This window comes from Mytilus californianus, unplaced genomic scaffold (genome assembly GCF_021869535.1).
Source record: "Mytilus californianus isolate M0D057914Y unplaced genomic scaffold, xbMytCali1.0.p SCAF_14, whole genome shotgun sequence".
Lineage (NCBI taxonomy): Eukaryota > Metazoa > Mollusca > Bivalvia > Mytilida > Mytilidae > Mytilus > Mytilus californianus.
The window spans coordinates 17,256,450-17,273,890 of NW_026262626.1; the positions used below are offsets into that span (position 1 = coordinate 17,256,450).

The following is a 17,441-nucleotide window of genomic DNA, read 5'->3' on the forward strand; positions in this document are numbered from 1 at the left end:
ACGTGTATATGCCCTGAGCTTGTTACAGTTTAAACTTATGCTTAAATTCTGTTTTACCCCTACTTCCACTTTGTGCCTACTTCAGAGTTCGAGTTTCATCGCAGCAATATGTTTATATATTGTTAACAGTCCAAAGTTATCTCTCTATGATGAGATGACGTATAGATATATACATCCCGGAACCAGTACGTAAACAAATCAAGTTATCTATAACAATTATATATCTCCTCAAAAGAGGCGTGATTTGAGAAATAGTTGTATTTACAAAGTTCAACCTATACAATAACATTTATTAAAATAGAAAACTCTCTAAAACTCTTTTTCTCATAACAATGCTTAATTTTCAGAATTTAAGACTAAAAGAAATCACTGCATATACTTTTAGTTTTTCTTTACAGTACATTGTATACCCCACCCCTGTTTCAATTATTTAAAGAATTTGAAAACAAGACTTTAATATTGCCAGCTTACTTTCTATGTATGTTGGAAACTATTTTGATAACAAATTAAATGCATTTAAGAAAACTATGTATACATGTAATATTTTGTATTGTGCCAGACGCCCGTTTCGTTTACTTATCATTGACGCTCGAATAAAAAGAAGTTAAAAAGGCTAAATAATGTACGACGTTGACAAGCATTGAGGACCAAAAATGTCTAAATATTTTCCAAATACAACTAATGTATACTCTTTCTACTGTATAAAAGCCTTAGTATTTCAAAAATGCAAAGTTTTGTAAACAGTAAGTTTATAATTATGTTCTAATTGCAACTATTTTGGATAGATACCCAATGTTTAAGATTTAAGATTTGAGATCTTTTACCAACAAAAAAGAAAATGAAGTAAAGGTCATGAAGGTAGCGTGTCAAAGTCTTGTTCTAAAATTTTGTTTCAATAGTTCTCGTCACTCCTCAAAAACTTTTAAGATTTGAACAAAAGATATTTACCCATTTTAAGACTTTTTGTAACATAAAACTTTAGGTCAAACTGAAACAGTACATTTTAATTAAGTTGGAATCTCGGACACATAAGGTCATTTATTGCTTTTAGTTATTACTTAACGATGGACAATAATGCAAATTTGACAATAACGATTTCAAGACATTTTACAACTAAAAATTAATCTCTTTAACATTTCGCGGTCACTGTAACTCGATCACAATAACAATGCTAAAGACTACTACAAGAAATACACGTTTATTTTTTATTCGTTTGCTCAGTGGTAAATGGACCTTTATAACAAATGTCACATTTTGTGCATGTGTTTGTTTTGTGGAAATTCAACGACTTTGTCTTCTTCAAACTGACTTATAATTATATATTGAAAATTGAATACAAAACATCATAATTTCATTTAAGGTATTTTCTCCGATTCTCGGGAAATTTTAATGTTAATGACAAAAAAGTTAGATTCAATATAATGGAAAAGTGTTGTGTCAATAACTTTTCAATTGCCTTTTAATTGCAAAGCAATAATCAATTTATTGTGAAACGTTTCAGGAATAATGCACTTCAATACTGTATTTGAAAATACTTTTTACAGGTATAAACATTATCCCAGCATGCACAGAGCGTGGTAATAGTTTTGATTCATCATTTAGACCAAACTTGGTTGTATTTTATACGGGAAAAGTAAGAAATAAAAGTTAACACAAGTCTTCCAATGAAACAACAATAGTGCACACGCGTAAATGATTCACCTGCTTTACTGACATTTGACTAAATGTTGAAAGTCTTGAAGAAAGGTTTTATTACAAATTAAAATCATTAACTAAACATGTTCAAAAATCCAAGACGATGAGGTTAAGGACAGATAAATCCGGTCAGACAAATATGTACATATAATTATAATTCCATACACCAAATTTCAATTGACCTACTGCTAATAGAATTTGAAACAAAAAAAGACCAATGAACAATTAATCATGAAAATGAGGTTAAAGTCATATATCACCCGCCAGATAAGACATGTTAACCTTACAATCATTTCAAACTCGAAATATAATTGACCTGCTGCTAATAGTATTTGAAAAACAACCCAAAACGCAAACAATTAAAATTGACCAATACACAATGAAAATAGGTTCCAGGTAAAATTATACTTACCAGACAGAAAAGATAACCTTACAATCATTCCATATACTAACTACACTTGACCAATTGTTTAAAGAACTTGAAAAACAGATCGTAACACAAAAACGTAACCTCACCAACGAACCATGAAAATGAGGTGAAATTCAGATGAAACCTGTCAGACTGACATGTACCCCTTAATATCATCCTCTATACCAGACATAGTTACTTTCTGCTCATGGTATTGGATAAACGGACCGAATCAAGTAAATGTAAAGGGGCACTAATAGCTGTCAAACTCATGTTCACCGATTGGACTCTAATTCTCATATTTGACTTTTAACAAACTAAAACTTATACACAAAAAAAATGTCTTAAATAAACCATTCACGATGCATCAAATATATTAATTTATGTCTTTTCATTGTTTGTGTTTTTTTCGTCTAGACGCAATCTAATCATTCGTCGCTGGACCTTACGAAGACTACCGATATATGACCCTATATAACCATAAACATAGACATAGATGCGAAATCGTGCATTTTTTCTTAGTCAGTTTGTTTTCATATTATAGGTTAAAACAATATGTTAATAACAGTTTTTATCTGACTTTTTTTGATAAAAGAACGAGTTTTTCATGTTTTTGTTAATCGAATCAGTCAACCAAATGGTTTAACCTTGCTTCATTTACAATATTGACATTCTTTTCCTTTTATTAGCTTAGTTTTAGTTTAGTTCATGCGTAACCAATCTCTTACTGAGAGGTTCAATTGAAATTCACATGAATACGGATTTATTGAAATAAAATTATTATCTTGCAAGTGAATATTTCATCAGCAATGTTTCTTTGCTTATTTTGACAAAACTGAAACAAAAGGGCTGATAAAGCTAAATGTGTTACACTATTTCACTTTAATTAACGATTTTTAAAATTTTTGTTTATATCTCATAGATAGTGACCCTTTAACCCTGATTACCAATCTGTTAAATACTGGCTAGGTTAGATTAACTCTGGCTGTCGGTACTTATACGTTGCAAGGGGAGCCCATATAGCAAATATAGTTATCCTTTACTCATAATAAGTGAACAATTTTCATGACAAAGAAACAATATGTTTTAAGCAGTGGTTGAACCATCAAAATAAAGTCAATGACAAGAACATATGAACGGCGAACACTTTGTAGCATAGTTGTCTGAATATAAGGTATGAGGCATCCAGGTCTTCAAACTTTCTGATGTATAAAGGATTATACAATAAATTAAAGCGACGCCGCCCCTGGATAGTAATCAGTATGTCTCTCATACGGTGACTTCAGTCCCAGGCGAGACAAAACAATTAAAGAATGAGCAGCAAGAACCCAACTAAAATCGTATGTTGATTTCCGGTACGCCTGACATATACTGAGATAATAATATCTTGCTTCATCGGTCAACCTTTGGGTACTTACAAATGTATAATTAGAATTCAGGTGAATCATTACCTGCTGCATATATTAACATTAATCTCCACCATCTCTTCTGCAGTGTGATGGAGTTTTAATTGATAACAAACTTAATATTACACACATTATTCTAAAATAAAGGAAATGAGTTCATATACAGTAAAAATTTAGTAAAACCACATATACATGCATGTGTAATCCACCAATAGTGGTTTTTCGATCTTCACATTAGTAACGTCTGCCTCTTTTTTTTTTTTACAACAATCAGTCATGTTCAATTAAAAACCAATTGTTCAGAGAACAATTGAAGGTCTTTCAACCCCAAAAGATCTATTTTAATACAAAAATATTAAAATTCCGTTTAAAACTTCCATTTACTTGACATTGCTTTAAAAATAATTTTTATGTACTTTTACGTGAAATAAGTACAAAATAAAGTCCTTTCCGGTTTACACAAGGTCACTTCCGGTTTGCCTTTTCATTGTCATACAAATGGGTATGGCTTGTAACCAAATGCACAAAGTCCAATGGCTTTATGATGTATAAAATTAATATGAATTTAAAGCAAATGTCAAAATCTAGAACATCAAATATTCTAATGACCTTGACCTCAATTTCAAGATCATAAATCAAAGACATTAATACAAAAGATCCTAGGTCTCTAATATGTATGGTTAATGCGTAATATCACTATACGCATAATTCTATATATATATGAGGGGCGAAAACTCTTAATAAATGTCAGCGTACCATTTCAACCAAAATAAATGACTTACGTTATGGTGTAGCTAACAGTTTAGTAAAAATATGTTGTCAATATCTTTTATGGTTTTTGAAAAAAATTGAATATAAGCCAAAATCAAAATTTGGAATATGACCTTGACCTTTGACCTTGACCTAATTCTCTTTTTTTTTTATCAAGGATCTCAAATCCAAAGCCCCTAGGTCTCTATCACTTATGGTTTACCAGTTAGAAATGCATATATCTTATATCAAATGGACAAGGACACATTTATCGTCCTTTGGTTTTCGTTGTCTACGAATAAAGTCCCTAGTGTGAACAGTGTATAACTTGCATTTTTTTATACACTTTTCCAATTTATTTCTTGATATTTAATACATGAAATATTAAGTAGGGGGATGAAATTACATGTTAAAAAATTTGGGTGTTGAATCTTTATGCTAAGTAGTGATTTAGTCCAGTTAAAAAAGGTCACAAATTAGTACGTCTGAAGCTGTCAAACTGAATTTTAGACCCCTTAACATAGAATTGTCAAAATTTTGAGTTAGAGCTGGTAGAAGTTTCTATAATTTTGATATTATTTGTCTTAATAGTAGTTCACTACACTGTAAAATTCTTTTTGAGATAGAGCAGGTGCGAGTTTTTGATTTGAATTTATTCTCTAAAATAAATGCACTACAAAAGAACTGTGTTCTAGGGCCTAAGAGATGGATTCCGTAAATGTAGATTCTGTACTTTGGCAACTTTCCTGAATGGTTCGCTAGTTTCAATTTGTTGAACTCAATAAGAGTAAAAAGGATTAACATCTTTGGTTGACAGAAATTCTGTTAAAACGTCCCATTTTGGCATTATACGGCTAAAATACGCATTTTAAAGCAGTTTGCAGGTTATGCCTAAGAGGTAGTTGACTTTCTAACTGACATCTTTTTTGTTCCTGATATTTGTGTTTCTATGCTTAAATCAAATTTAATTAACCATTTGTGAACTCTGAATCTAGAGAAAAGTAGATTATCACAGAAAAAATGTGCATAATATTTCGTATTCATGACCCTTGTTAAACGGCCTGTTTGATGTATGTGAAATGTGAAGAGCTTTGTACATAAAATCTGTAGTCCATCACAAATATTTCACTAATTCTGTTAAAAAAGCATTTTACAATGATCAGTACACCTTATTCATTTCATATGCTAACATAATTTTCTTCTTTAGGATAGTTAGTGGTCCAAATATATGCTAATTGAGAATAAAACTACATGCAAGTTTTCCATTGAAAAGTGAAAAACTGGTCATCTGACCATACTGTCAGCAAAAAAGTTATATACAAGAGTGTTTTTGCAATTAGACTTCTTGTAACATGACACATTAGCATAGAAATGAGCAAAAAGTAACAAATTTTCATTTCTTATAGCTTCTGTGTGCATTTTTATATGTAAATATGGGCTACGGCCTAAATCGACTCTTAAATAATTCTCAGTATTACAGGGCCTAAGACCATTTAATACTCATGTGGAATGCTTTTTGTAACTTTTCTCTACATTTAAAGTACATTTAATATATATGAATGAATACTTTATGGTTAAAAAACTTCAAAAACTTCAAATTGGTTGAAAAAAATGCATGTTTATGGAAGGCTTACCTTAATTCGAAAATCTCTATTTTCAGCATAGGCTCATATAAATTTGACTTTGGAATAGTTGTAATAATACTGATAAACAAAATGAGTGTTCAGATGCTTTTAATACTTAAAATATGATATTCAAGAGCATTTAAAAAGCAAATTTTTGCAACATTTAAATTTGTTAGGCTTAAATCTTGACAGTTGAAAATATTTGATTTAAACATCCAAATGTTAATACTAAAATAACACTAGTTTCTATAATATATGTCCTATGGCAATGAAACTTGGCCAACTATTTCATAATTCTCTAAACTTAGGCCATGCAAAGTTTTAACTTGCATTTATTTTTATAAACTTTCCAAATTTATTTCTTGATATTTAATGCATGAAATATTAAGTAGGGGGATGAAATTACATGTTAAAAAATTTGGGTGCTGAATCTTTATGTTAAGTAGTGATTTGGTCCAGTTAAAAAAGTTCAAAAAGTAGTATGTCTGAAGCTGTCAATCTGAATTTTAGACCCCCTTAACACAGAATTGTCAAAATTTTGAGTAAGAGCTGGTAGAAGTTTCTATAATTTTAATATTATTTGTCCCAATAGTAGTTCACTACACTGTAAACATCTTTTTGAGATGGAGCAGGTGCGATTTTTTAATTGAATTTATTGTCTTAAAGAAATGCACTACAAAAGAACTGTGTTCTAGGGCCAAATGCAAAAGAGGGAATAACTCTCATATGGAATCTCCCTATAGCTTAGATCAAAATGGTCATCCTAATCCTGAAGATGTAACTAGCAATTTGGTAAATCAATTTTGTCGTATTTTTTTACGGTTTCGACGGAGTAGTGAATAAAAGAAAAACAGTGTTCGGGGAGATAACTCTCACAAAAAAAAGTATTCGGTCAAACAGGGTCAGTTTTAAAAGCGTATAAAGTGTTAGATATCATATACAAAAATCTAAGCGTCATCTTGTGAAACAATAATACTGCGCAAGAAACAAAATTTGGCGGAAGAATTTTTTTTTAATAATAATCAAAACAAAATCAAAAGGTCTTTCCACGGAAAAGTGAAAAGACCTAATTATTCACCAAACTTTAGTTATTTGTGCATAATTGTAGTTTTGTTGATACGAAAATCTTACATACAATACTCAAATCTAATTAGAAGAACACTAGTTCGCTCCTACCTGTCTATTTATTTTTATAATGTCTTTGCTTTCAAAATTAGAGATATTTGAAAACCTTATTAACATGACATATAATCATTTGGTTGGTCAAACTATACATTAGTTTACAATTATATTTTCAGTGTCGTTAAAGCACAAGACAGCATTGTGGATAGTGTTAAAAAGGCATTGGAGTTCGTGCCATCTGAAATGATCACTGATTTATCGGAATTACGCGAAGGTGATCATATAAGTTTAGCAAGCTAGGTGTATACGCCCATCATGCTATTGTCTCAAAACTTGACAAAAAAGCAGGAACAATCACACTTATTCACTTTACTGGTGATGGCAATATCAATACCAAACTCTACAACAAAGCATCGATAAAAGAGAATACGAGGACGTTTAGTTTAAATGATGGTGCTGCTCTTGTTAAATATAACGAATATACACCTCATTTGAAACGATTTCCACGACATGCAACTGTCGCTGTTGCCCAGTACTTTAAAGATAATCCTGATGTCGGTCATAATTACAATCTACTGATGAACAATTGTGAGCATCTAGCTTTCTCGTGCACTTTGGGATATGCAATAAGTTTTCAACAAATGAAGCCACTTATTATTGCTTGTTTGGCCCTGCAATGTGTTACCACAAATGCTCTCGACTTTTTGATGGAATTTCTGCTGACCAAGCAGGTTGTACGATATAAAGATGGAGACGATTTTGTCACACTTTTGTTAAAGGATAAAGAAGTCAAAATTCGCTTCAACGCCCACAAAACGATATATCAAGATAAAAAAAAAAAATGAATATTTTTTCTTAAAAAATGAAATTTTACTGTGCGATTGATGTGTTATTTTATTCACATAATATTTACATATGTAATATTTATCTAACCAATATAATATTTGAGGTATATTGAAATGTTATAAGCCACATTTGACCACAATCCAGTAATTGCTGCAGATTTCAAAAACTTGTATTCACAAAAAAAGATGTTATAACATTGCGAATGAAACATTTTTTGAACACAGACCAGAGTGGTAGATGTAAACAGCTTATTCAACGCTGAAATCATTTGACATTATGAACACAGTAAAATGGAAAAAAAGCACATAACTAGGTTGTGCATTTTAGATAATTTCTATTTTGAAGTTTCCTTTAAATCAAATATACTTATTTTGGAACATATATAAAATAAAATATTTCTTAAATTGATTTGAATTCTTTTGGGATGATGATAGGAAACATTTTGAGTTAAACTGGGAAGAGTTCATTTAGGTTATAAATGTTTTTCAAGAGGAATATCAACTGTTATCACCATCAGAAATTTGTTGAATACATACCGGTATCTTGTTGTAAGCATATACACAAGTGGCTACTTCACTAACAAATTAATGTGCTAGCCATCTTACAACATGTATACAAGTGGCGGCTTCACTAACAAATTAATGTGTTAGCCTTCGTACAAAATGTATACAAGTGGCTGCTTCACTAACAAATTAATGTGCTAGTCTTATTACAACATGTATTCAAGTCGCTGCTTCACTTACAAATTATCGTGCTAGCCTTCTTACAACATGTATGCAAGGGGCTGCTTCACTAACAAATAAATGTGGTAGCCTTCTTACAACATGTAAACAAGTGGCTGCTTCATTAACACATTAATGTGCTAGCCTTCTTACAACATGTTTACAAGTTGCTGCTTCACTAACAAATAAATAAATGCGCTAACCGTCTTACTCCATGCTGAAACTTAGTAGTTTGAATTCATATTTTTGGGGGAATTTTATCTGTTAATTTTATCTTTTGATACATATTGGTTTATGAATTACAACAGCTGAAGTTTTTTTGAGGTTTGTGAGGTCCAATACACAGTGAAAATATAACAGTTTTGTAAGATACGTCTGCTTCCTTTTCTAGTCAACATTGATTCCGCAACCAACAGCAAAACAGGTATTTATGGAGGAGTCTTCATTATCAATTGCTACAAGCATTTGTACTTTACTTTGTTCTGTTAGCTGTAAAGTAACAAATAATAACTGTAAAAACACAGTGTTAAAGTTTTTTTAGATTAGTGATTACATGTTCAAAAGTTTTTAGGTATCATAATATCTAAATTGCAATATGACATTACTTACATGTAACTTTAACATGTATCTTTATACATAAACTTTATATTTTTCACATGCATGCACTTCTTCACAATCAGTTTTGTTTAAATGCTGGTGCATAGAATATAATGCATTCTGGATAAGAAACTATGTAAAAGTTTGGTTAAACTCCTTCTAATTAGCATGGATTTAGGAGAAACAAATAAAAGAAAACTACTCAAACAACAGAGGAAAAATGTTTTATTTACCTTTGATCACTTTGTAAATTTCAATGCTAATATTCTGACAAACAAGCCACTCGTAGACGTCTTCTAGTGTCAAGTATCTTTCAAATTCTTCTTGTTGACTATTTATATTTCATATATATATTAAAAAAAATGTTCAGAGCACATTTAAAGGTTTTCCACTACACTTCACTAAAGATAACAAAATGTGGGCCTAAATGATAGCTTATAACACTAATACAATGTTTAAGGCACTTTTTAATCAATTAAAGGAGATAATAAGCCGCTTCCGGATAGATCAAAATTACTTCCTGTTTAATCAAAATTACGTCCGGTGTCAAATACTAGCTTACTTAGCTCTGATTTAAAAAAAATATAGGTTCTATATACTTTTGATTTAAATAAGGGAGATAATTTGATTCTTCAGGTTAAAAAAAGGTCACTTCTGGTTAACATTTTCAAGGTCATATGTCTACTTATCTAATGCAAAGGATCCCAAGGCTTTATCACGTACAGACAGGAATCTACATACAGCAACTGTCTAAATCTAAAACGTGTTACCTTTGACCTTGAACTAAATGTCAAGGTCATAAAGCGAGGAACTGAAATTAAATGACCATTAGTCTCTACCATGTATAGAAAAAGGAATTCTATCCTAATACAGCTTATTTTGGGTATAAAAGGGGAGAAAACTTCAATTAAATGTCAAGACACCTTTTTAACTAGAATATGTATGTTACAACATGTCGCAAATATCAGTTCAGTATAAATAGTTAGTCAAAATCTTATACGATTGCTAAAAAGAAGCAATATTAAGCCATACTAACAATAAAGAATGTGACCCTGACCTTTGACCTTGAACCAATTTTCTTTTTGGTGAACAAAGGACCTCAATTCAAAACACCCTAGGTCTCTATCTCTTATGGTTTGCCAGTTACAGTTACAGTTTTCTTATCTGAACTACAGAAATGGAAATAACTCTCATATGGAGTCTCCGGACTGCTTTGGTCAACATTATTCTTAATATCCTATGGATGTAACGAACGAAATGGTAAAAAAATGTCGTTATCTTCAAAGGTTACGGAGGAGATGCACACACACACAAAAAAGCAGTGTTTGGGGAGATAACTCTTACAATAAAACGTGTTCGGTTAAATAGGATCGGTTTATAATCGCAATAACTGTTCGATATCATATGCAAAAATATCTAAAAGTAAAATCACAAAAATACTGAACTCCAAGGAACATTCAAAAAGGAAAGTCCCTGTAAGCAAATGGCAAAATAAAAAGCTCAAACACACCAAACGAATGCCAATGTCTAAGCGACATCTTGCGAAACCGAAAACCACCGTAAAAAATAAATGTGGCGGAAGAAGAAAAATATATAAATAATTAATGAAGAACAATTGAAAGTCTTTCCACCCGAAATGATGTGTTATGATATTAAGATTTTAAAATGTAATTTTCAGTGTCAAATGTAAGCTTACTAAATGCTAATCCTGATAAAATAATGATTCATATACACTTTTGTTTGAAAAAAGGTAGATCATTTGTTACTTCTGGTTTGAAAAATGTCACTCTGGTATTATTTAGTTGTTTAATTGCCATTGATTTAAAAAAAAATAAAATGATTCTTTATACCTTATCATCAAACAAGTACAAACAATTAACTACTTTCGGTTTATTCAAGGTCATGTCAGGTGTTTTTTTAATGGTTTGCCATCTAATGCACACAGTTATATGGCTCTGTGATCTATAAATATGATATTGAAGCAAAGGTCAAAATCTAGAACGTCAAATTCATCTATGACATAAACTAATAAATCAACAGACCCTTGATCTTTATTATATATGGTTAATGAATTATATACCTATATGCACAATTCTTAATGTAAGAGGGGCTAAAACTCCAATTTAATTTCTACGCACCCTTTCAACCAAAATGTATGTCTTATATCATGTCGCAACTAACATTTTAGTTATTTGTCAATATCTTATACAATTTCTGAAAAGAAGTAAAAATAATGTATGTGAGGTTAGCGGCCGGTTCGTTATGCGATATTCGATATTCAATATCCAACTGGCTGCAAGCAGTCGGTTCGATATTCAAATTGAGTTGAAAATCATAAAAAAAATAATATTTGATAACATTGAAAGCATGATTTTCATTGTTAAGAGGAGTGAAAAGATACGTAGGATAACCCCTTCAAGCTGTCGTAAATTCACGTTGTCCTCGAATATAAACCCTTATGTTACATGTAGTTCCAAATTTGTCTTAATTTCATATAGATTGTTATCAATAAGACGAAATTAAAGATGTTGTTCTATATATAATGTTTCTTAAAAGAAAAACAAAAACAAAAACCGATCAGTCTAGAAACATTTAAAAATATAGAAATAGAAATATTTATGGAAAGCCCCAAAAAGTATAGTGAAAACCTACCGGAGACCACTTAATCTTCCTAATATTATACAGACAGTTATCTAATATGTAGATACAAACGTGACCATAAAGAATTCGAGTAAACGTCCTGTCTTCTATGTTTACGGAGGGCCCAAAGTGCAAGTTGGATATTCAAAATATACAGTGAAACCTACCGGAGACCGCTTAAATGATAGTGAGACCCCCCGGTCTTTCAATGTCCATAAAATGTGACGAAATCATAGACTTTGTATATTTAAAAGTTGTATCAAAAGGATTTCCCAGAAAAATGTCATCTGCGATATCTACGGAAGGCTCAGATTGTCACTTTTTATTTAAAAATTGTCAAAATGTCAGAACAAAGGACAATGGTCAATGATGGGACCCCCCTGATCTCTCAATCTTCCTAATACTATTGAGACAGCTAGTTGATATGGAGACCATCTGTATATATACATTGTCTAAAAGTTCATTGAATTTTATAGACATTGAATGACCAGGGGGTCTTATAGTCATTTAAGCGGTCTCCGGTAAATTTTCTCTATATATTTTTTTTATATTAAACTGACACTTTGAGCCCGTTGTAAACATAGACAACAAAACGTTTTCCAAATTCCTTTTGGTTTTGATTCTTTCTGCATAATATTAAGGATATTGAGATATCAGGTGGTCTAGACATCACCCTGTGCCCTTTGACCTGGTTTTTTGACGATCTTTAGCTGAAAAGTGACACTTTAAGTACTCCGTATATATCGTAGATGACATTACTTGGGAAATTCCTTCTTGATACCATCTGTATATATACATTGTCTAAAAGTTTATTGAATTTTATGGACATTGAATGACCAGGAGGGTCTCATCGTCATTTAAGCGGTCTCCGGTAGATTTTCTCTATATATTTTGAATATCAAACTGGCTCTTAAAGCCCTCCGTAAACATAGAAGACAAAATAATTTCAAAATTCCTTTTGGTCTTGATTGTATGGTTATATTATGTATTGACTAACTATATGCATAATATTAAGAATATTGGGAGATCAGGTGGTCTAAAACTCACCCTGTGCCCTTTGACCTGATTTTTTGACGATTTTTAGCTGAAAAGATACACTTTCAGCCAACCGTAGATATTGAAAATGACATTATTTGGGAAATCCTTTTGACACCATCTGTATATATACATGGTCTAAAAGTTCATTGAATTTTATGAACATTGAATGACCAGGTGATCTCACCGTCATTTATACGGTCTCCGGTTACATTTTCTTTATGTATTTTTAATATCAAACTGGCACTTTGAGCCCTCCCTAAACATAGAAGACAAGAAGTTTATCCAAATTCCTTTTAGTCTCGATTGTATCGGTATATTACCTATCTATCTGTATAATATTAGAAAGATCAGAGAAGTCTAAACATAGACCTGTGCCCTTTGACCTGATTTTTGACGCTTTCTAGCTGTAAAGTGACAATTTAAGCCCTCCGTAGATATCCTAGATGACATTATTTTGGGAAATCCTTTGAAACTATCTGTATATATACATTGACTAAAAGTTCATTGAATTTTATGGATGACCAGGGGGTCTCACCGTCATTTAAGCGGTCTCCGGTAAATTTTCTCTGAAAAAAGTTTATCTCAATTCCTTTTGGACTCGATTGTATCTTTGTATTTACTAACTACCTGCATAATAGTAAGACGATTGAGAGATCATATTTTGAGGGGTTTCAGTGTCATTTGAACGGTTTTCTGTATGTTTTCACTATATATTTCTTTTTATTTTGGCTTTCCATAATTATTTCTATTTCTATTTCTAAATATTACTAGAGTGATTGTTTTTTAAGTTTCTAGAAATACCATATATAAAATAACCTCTTCGATCTCGTTTTATGGATAAAAATCTATATTTCAAAAAGACAAATGTGCGATTTTCATTAGGGTTTGTATTTGAGTACAACGAGAATTAAGGATAGTTTGAAAGGGTTAAAAAAATATAAGTATCATGCTTTTAATGTTTTTGAATATTCTAAAATTGATGATTTTCAACTAAATTCGAATATCGAACCGACTGCTAGCAGCCGGTTGGATATTGAATATTGAATAACGAACCGGCTGCTAACTTCACATTCATGTGAAATGTATCCAAAGTCTGAAATTTTGAACATGACCGCGACCTTTAACCTTGACCTCATTTTTTTTTCTTTTTTATAATCAAGGACCTCAAATCTGTAGATCCTAGGTCTCTACCACTCATGGTTTACCAGTTACAAATGCATATCAATTATATTCAATGCATAAGGGGAAATACCTCTCATATGGATTTTATTGAATGCTTCGGTCCAAACCAATCTCAACATTCTGAGGCTATAACAAACAAATTGGTTAAATAATTTTGTCGTTATCTTTAACAGTTGCGAAGGAGTAGCAAACACAAGAAAAACCGTGATCGGGGAGATAACTCTTACAAAGAAAAATATTCAGTTACAAAATATAAGCGTTGTTAGTTTTGAAAGTGCATAAACTGTTCGATAGCATATACCTTATATCAAATTGCAATCTTGCGAAACAACTAACCAACGAAAATAAATTAGGCGTAAGAAAAAAAAATAATCAATAAGTCTTTCCACGGAAAAATTGTACATATAAGGCACTTTAAATAAATAAAGTGAGAAGTCAGATTTAATGACTCTAAATTCGTAGACAAATATTATTAATTTCTCTCCGCTGTAAGTTAACTGATCTTGAAATAGTAGCAAAATCTCGATTTAAATGTTAACATGAAGTAAATGCAATATTGATTTATTAACGGCATTTTCTATAGCACAACTACTGAACATTTTCCTTGAATTGTTTTTCGCCTTCTTGTCATGACACTTTTGCACGAATGTTCACTTTCACATTTCATGGAGGTACTTTCAAAATTTTGGATAAGATTTGTCATTTTTTTTCAAAACATACAAGCTTAAGGCAGAGGCGGATTTAGATGGTTATCCAGGGGGTACGGTTCCCTCTTTTGTGGAAAACATTTGGTTGCGTATTTAAGGAATCACTATAGCATGACTGGAACGGCCCCCTATTGGGCAATCAGTGCCCCCTACTGAATGTTTCTGGGTCTGCCACTGCAGGGCACTGCAATTTTTTCAAATCTCGTTGCAGTCGAAAGTCGTCATGTTTAGGCTTTACACCGACCGTGAGAAAACCTTTGATTGACCCACCCCTTTTTTGCACTTACCTAAGCCCAACTCTTGCTACATAGAGCTTTCTTACTTATAGCCAAACAGACAGAGGTAGCATGTACTATGCTAAGGCTTGACCTAAATTGTCTTTTGAATTTAATTTTCAAAAATATATTTACCCTTAGTTTAAAATAACTAATAGATGCTGTTATATTCTAACTTGGGCAGAAAAAACTTAAAACAATAATAAATACTTACAATTAAAGATTGGTTTCTTGTACGTTGTACTCCTTTCTGTGATATTGACTGACCATACTGCTTCTTTGTGTAAAACGATATGTTTTTGACTCAAGGTTTTTGCGGGATTATAGGATTGATAGATATGATATAAGAACATGTTCCAGTCCTTCCCTTTAATCTCCTATCATGTTTTGAAGATAAACATTTACAGCTAAAAAATATGTGCTCATTTAATGTGTATAGGATTTTCACATTATCCTTAACATATTAAGGAAAAACATGTTAAACAAAGCGTTCAGGGCCTTTACTCAATTTTTCGAGTGTGTTCAAATTGTGTTATTAAATACTTACTCAATTACTGCCCGGTATGCCATTTGCATGTAGGGCAGCAACAAAGGTTCTCCATTTCTGTCTGTCTTTGGCCATCTTTTCTACTGTTTCCAATGTGTTATTCATGGTCTTCAGTTCTCCTTCTACAGTACGTCTCCATGTGTTTTTTGGTCTTCCTCGCTTGCGCCTTCCTTCTGGAGTCCAATGTTATGCCGTTCTAGTGATTGAATTTCTATCTCTTCTTATCACATGCCCAATCCATTTCCAACGCCTTCTCATTAATATTGTACCCATGCTATCTTGATGACACTGTCTTAGAAGATCTTAATTGGCCATCTTTTCTACTGTTTCCAATGTGTTATTCATGGTCTTCAGTTCTCCTTCTACAGTACGTCTCCATGTGTTTTTTGGTCTTCCTCGCTTGCGCCTTCCTTCTGGAGTCCAATGTTATGCCGTTCTAGTGATTGATATTTTGTTTGGCCAGAAAATGCGCAGGATTCTTCTTAAGCCTTTGGTATGATAAACTGACAGTTTGTTTAGATAGACTTCTGTCATCCTTCAGCATTCTGATCCGTATAACAGAGTAGATAAGACACAACTCTGGTACAGTTTTAGTTTGGTCCGCTTACTGTACTATGATGATTTCCATACATTGTTTAGTGATCTGAATATATTTCTGGCTTTATTTAATCTGTTCATGATGTCATTCCAGCACCTCCATCTTTTCTTGTTGTACTTCCTAATGTATGTAAATGTTTCTGTGATGGGAAGATCTTTTCCATCTACTAGGATAGGAGTTGGGTTATTGATGTTAAGGGTCATGACTTCTGTTTTCGTTTGGCTGATTTTAAGTCCAACTTGGCTGGCAAAAATATTAAGGCGGTTGGTCTTTTCTTGTAAATGGTGGTGGGTATGTGATAAAAGAGCCAGATCATCAGCAAAATTAAGATCTTCTAATGGTGATGAAATGTTCCATCTTATTACTCTTGGAGCAGCTTCTGTTGTTTTTCTCATTACCCAGTCTATGACCAAATTGAAAAGAAGAGCAGACATCACATATCCTTGTCTAACTCCTGTTTTTACCTCAAACTAGATGTTGCTATGCCCTACACTGCAAGTGAAATTGTTGTAGAAACTTTTGATAAGCTCGAATATTTCTTTTGGAATTCCATATGCTCTAAGTATTCACCACAAGCTCTTTCTGTTGATACTGTCAAAAGCATTCTGGAAATCCACAAAGTTGATGTAAAGCTGCCTTTGCCATTCTGTACATTGTTTGATGATGTTGCGTAAAGCAAAGATTTGATCAATGCATCCTCTACCTTTACGAAATCCTGCTTGCTCCTCTCTTAGCTGTTTATCAACTGCATCTATTATTCTTTGGATAATACTTTTGGCCATGATTTTACTTGGCATTGACAAGAGGGTTATACCTCGCCAGTTGTTGCAGTCACTTAGAGCTCCCTTCTTGGCTAACTTTATTATTATGCCTTTTGTCCAATCGTCAGGTATTTTTTTCTTTCCATATTGATGTAAATAGTGATTGAAGAATTTCGGCTGCAAGTTCTGGGTCGGCTTTGAAAAGTTCTGCATTCAGATTGTCCTGCCCTGGTGATTTTCCATTTTTTAACGATTGTATTGCTGTTATTATTTCCTGTCTGTATGGTAAGTTGATATCTATTTCCAAATCTTGAACTGCCTCAATTATTATTGCTTCGTCATCTGGAGGTGGTGTGTTATGTACTTCTTTAAAGTGTTCTGCCCATCTGGCTTTTTGCTCGTCTTCTGTTGTCAATAGCCTTCCATTTTTGTCTTTTATATGGACATCATTATTGCTACGAAATGTGCCACCGATTTCTCTTGTTATCTAATAATTTTTTCCTGTTCACCCTTTTCTGCTG

General features: G+C 32.2%; 1 long non-coding RNA gene across 2 annotated transcripts in view; it reads left to right on the forward strand.

Annotated features, from left to right (window-relative positions):
- The window catches only part of LOC127724308 (uncharacterized), a 30,985-nt gene extending 21,755 nt beyond the window's left edge, over positions 1-9,230 (forward strand). For both annotated transcript variants that reach the window (XR_007992440.1, XR_007992441.1), the window contains one exon: positions 7,184-9,230. This is a non-coding gene — a long non-coding RNA (uncharacterized LOC127724308). The remainder of the gene's footprint in view (positions 1-7,183) is intronic.
- The last annotated feature ends 8,211 nt before the right edge of the window (positions 9,231-17,441 follow it).